At 33.4% G+C, this 4655-nt stretch overlaps 1 non-coding gene across 1 annotated transcript; it reads right to left on the bottom strand.

Moving 5' to 3' along the window:
* Window positions 1-1827: 1827 nt before the first annotated feature.
* Window positions 1828-1899, bottom strand: TRNAD-GUC. Its single transcript has one exon. It is a non-coding gene; the product is annotated as a tRNA-Asp (tRNA).
* Between the last annotated feature and the right edge of the window lie 2756 nt (window positions 1900-4655).

The raw sequence follows: 4655 nt of genomic DNA, 5'->3' as shown, positions 1-4655 counted from the left end.
AATTTGCTAAGGTTCTGTCCTTTCAGCCTCCTTCTGGACGGGAGCTTCTGTAAAAAGCTGGCTGCAGTTCGCCATCTTGGCTCCGCCCCAAAAATCTGATTTTTTAATTACAGATGTTTCTCATAAGGGCTCTCATAGCCAAAGTAATATAAAATGTCAGATTGGAGCCGTCAAAATATTTCACATAATTTAAAAATGTAAGGATTTCTGGGCTTTTGGATTATAAATATCAGAATAATGAGATAAGTATCAAACTCAGTTTTTCTATATTTAATTGATGTTAGCAATTTACATGACTTATTAAAGCAAAGGAATCTTTTTAACGGTGCTAAGGTATATTTATGCATGTTTTACATTGAATATTTTATCACAAGCTTTCAATAAATTGTTTTATCGTACTGAATTTATCATAACAAGTTATTTATTACATGTTCTCTTTTTCTTGTTGTTGCCCTGCTCAGTGAAAAATAATTTATATTTTCATGACATTTACTTGTTGATAGTAGTTTTTATAACCTTGTATTTTGGTTCTACTATTCATTTTTATCCGTGAGGATTTGTGAATTAACAATTTTACAACAGCCTTCTGAGTTTTTATTCATAGTATATCATAAAACTGGCAAACTTTCTCCTTGTGTATGAGGTCAATAGTAGAATGAGACTATGTCATTATTACAATATTTTAGAATAAAGCATAAATGATGAAAACTATGACCAAATCTTAATTCAGTAAAGAATACATGCATACTTGATCATTTTTATGTCAATTATATTTTCATTGTTTCATAGCTTTATATAGGACAAATATCTAGGATTCAAATGAAAATTTATGATGGATTACTTTCAATAAATTTTGTTCCTATTCTTTTGGTTGTTACTCATAAACAAATATAGTTGTCTAAATAGAAATAAACAAACTAGAATGCTCTATTTACTGGGAAAACTTAAATTTATAATTATAGACTGAAAGATACATACTACACTGAACTATCTCTTCAATAAACAAGGGAAGAATATATTAGGCCTAGTACATAAACCATATTCAATCTATTTTATTTGTATTCTAATTGCATGAATAATAGTGATATATGTGTTGTATATGATAAATATCTACCAAATAGACTTTTATTTTCTTTTTTCTTATTTGAGAGTCTTATTCTGTGCCCTAGATAAAGTGCTGCAGTATCATAGCTCACAGCAACCTCAAACTCTTGAACTCAAGGGAGCCTCTTGCCCCAGCCCCTCAACTAGTTGGGAATATAGGCACCTACCACAACACCTGGCTAGTTTTTCTATTTTCAGTAGAGACAGGGTCTTACTCTTGGTCAGGCTTGACTCAAACTCCTGAGTTCAGACGATCCACCTACCTCAGCCTCCCAGAGTGCTGGGATTATAGGCATGAGCCATCATGCCCAGCTCTAGACAGACTTTTCAATTCCTTACAACACTTCATTTCCTTACATTGTTGGAAAAAAAATTGTCAAACTACATCCTTCAACATTCTCCTATTTTCTTCCTAACTAAAATTTTTGTTTTGTTTTGTTTTGTTTGAGACGAAGCCTCAAGCTGTCCCCCTGGGTAGAGTGCCATGGCATCACGCTCACAGCAACCTCCAACTCCTGGGCTCAAGCGAGTCTCCTGCCTCAGCCTCCCAAGCATCTGGGACTACAGGCGCCCGCCACAACGCCTGGCCATTTTTTGGTTGCAGCCATTATTGTTGTTTGGCGGCCGGGCTGGGGATTCGAACCCGCCACCTTAGGTGTATGTGGCTGGCGCCTTAGCCGCTTGAGCCACAGGCGCCGAGCCAATTATTTAAAGTAATTGCTTCTCCCCGTCGGGGAATCGAACCCCGGTCTCCCGCGTGACAGGTGGGGATACTCACCACTATACTAACGAGGAGTGAGCCCTAAAATTTTAATGTTAGTTGCAACTGTCAGATATTGTTCATTCTGAAAATTGGATCAGACTTGTTGGAATTTCTTTGAAGTGCCTATTCAAACCCCGATGAACCAGATTTTTTCTATAAGATAGGTGGGAGAACGAATTTTAATTCAGTAGGTAAGGGACTCTACTTTTCTCTTCAATTTTTTTTTCCCAGACAGACTGAATAATGACATCAATTAGTGCTCTAATCACTCACCATCCTTTTGGCTACAATCAAGTGTAGTAGTACCTGTTCTTATCAATTACTGCCCCATTTACATCAAAAGATTTGTTCTTATTAAAGGCAGACCAAACTTATGGGCTTAATTTTTATATTCTTGTCATTGTAATTCCTTTATATCTATATTAAGTTACTGAGCTGCTGAGGAATGTTTGCTATCACATGAGAACTTACGACATGTAATTCTATGGTTGTTAATTCTGCTACCTCTATCTCCTCCCTTTTCACTGCTCAGTCACATATTAACATCAACCTCTACTAATGTATCTTCCCTTTAGTTGTATTTTCAAATATGTCATCTTATTAGCTATAATTAAACAATGAGAAAATATCATTAAACCAGAAAACTTATGTTTTAAAATAGTGCTAAATCAATTGGCTACTCCATGAAGGCTTGGGAGAAGTATGTTAGATCAAGTTTATCAGTGTTTTCACTGTGCAGTAGACTCTTTTGTTTATTTGTATTCCTGTGAAACTCATCATTGAAATGTGAAAACTGATAAATGGAAGTGTGAAAAGTTTGGGTTATCAATATAACAAGTCAAACAAAAAGTCTTTTTGTTGGAGATTTTTTGCTATTCTAAATTGCCACAGATATTTAAAAGACATAATCTCTGTTGCCACAGCTGACAGCACAAAGCAAAATAAAATAATAGGCTACTATTGCTTCCAGAACATAAACTCAATCGATATGGAGGATATAACCCGTATACATAAAAAAGTATATTCACATATTGCACAATAATAGCAAATACCTAAGGCATGAATCAACATCAAGGTGAAGGCTTTCACTCTCCTTTTTCTTTTTTTTACTTTAAGCTTCTGCATTTGTTTCTTAATTTTATTAAGTCAAATACACATAGATCATGAACACATTCATGCATCTGTAAGGTACAATGTGCTGATCTTTTTTATATACAATCTGATGTGGTTACATCAAACCAATCATCATAACTTTCACTTCATTTACTTGATTATTGTGCCAAAACATGTTCTTAGAGGATGAATACGCTAGTATATTCAATTTTCCATCTCTTTACCCACAGCCTCACACATAGCATTTTTGCTAATATACAAGGCATCAATGAATATTTTCTTAATGAATGACTACCATATCTTCCAGACCTTTTCTAAATAATCTACCTATGTAATTAGTAACAGAACTATTCAGAAGATAAAACTACTCTCTTTGAAGACAGTGGCTTCATCTAGCTTATCTCTACCTTTTTCTTACCTCCTTCTATAGCTCATTGAACATGTATTTATCACATAAAACATTTTTGAATTGAATTAAACTGAGTAGAGAAAGGTACTAAAGTTACCAAAGCCATTAGTCCCATCTTTGAACCAGACAGCTTGATCCAAACATACTATATGTATAGGCTGCTTCTCTAAACACGATTTATGTCAACTACCTGGAAAATATCTGTGGAAAAAATGTGGTATGATCTTAAAAGAAATGAGACCAAAAACACTTATAGTTTAAAGCAGCATTTGTCAAGTTGTGCTTGGGAAAACCTACGGTTATGCAGAGTGTCTTCAAGGAGGAAAATAAAAGTGGAAAATGGCTCTTCATGACCCCTTCTGAAAAGATTGGTTTTTATCTGCTGAACATATTATACTTATAAAATTTCTTTTTTATAAAAAGTGTTCCTTAGGTTCAAAAAATTGAAAATCACTGGTGTAAAGCAATTTATTCTTATTATTGAATAAACAATGGGAATTGAACCCTTCCTAAGAATAAGCAGAATAGGCCATTTAAGGGTAAGTGCACAGAAACTAAATGAGGAAGATTTCTTTTTGAGTTTTTTTTTTTTTGTCTCCTCACTATGGGAAGCGAATGTTTCATGTAGATTTCAACAGACAGATATAGAAAGTGAAAATGTGATCGTTTAGTGGAATTTTTAAAAAGTCATAAAAAATATCCTGTTCATGTTGTAAAACTTTAAAGTATCATACTAAAAATATTTGCTTCAACAAATTTGAGGTCAAAATCAGTACTCTATCATATTATGTAAATTATATTAATATTAAAGACTATTTGATTAGATCAAACAAATCTTTTTTGTTCCCTTGAGAATCTCAGTGGGTAAGAACCACAAATTATTCTCAAATATAAAAATCAACTTAAAGAAAAATTGACCTTTTTCTCTTGTACATCTTTTCTTGATATACATTTGGAGTCAATATTTAATACTCAAAAACTATTTTTTGCATGAATAGTGATTAAATTGGTAAGAAATGAATAATTCTTGGTAAAGCATCCCATTATTGCCAAAAGGTTCCAAACTGTGCTCTTTAGAATTCTTGTGCTGCTTAGCAACAAGATCATTAGTGGTCACATGTGAATATTGAACACTTAAAATGTGGCTTGTCCGAATGGAGATGTATTACAATTGCAAAACACACATTATATTTCAATAATTCCACCCCATAATGAAAACATATCATTAATCATTTTATATTAGTTAAATGTTGAAGTGATGATATT

This window comes from Otolemur garnettii, unplaced genomic scaffold (genome assembly GCF_000181295.1).
Source record: "Otolemur garnettii isolate 467f Iridium unplaced genomic scaffold, OtoGar3 scaffold00227, whole genome shotgun sequence".
Taxonomy (NCBI): domain Eukaryota; kingdom Metazoa; phylum Chordata; class Mammalia; order Primates; family Galagidae; genus Otolemur; species Otolemur garnettii.
This window is presented reverse-complemented; position numbering and strand designations above follow the sequence as displayed.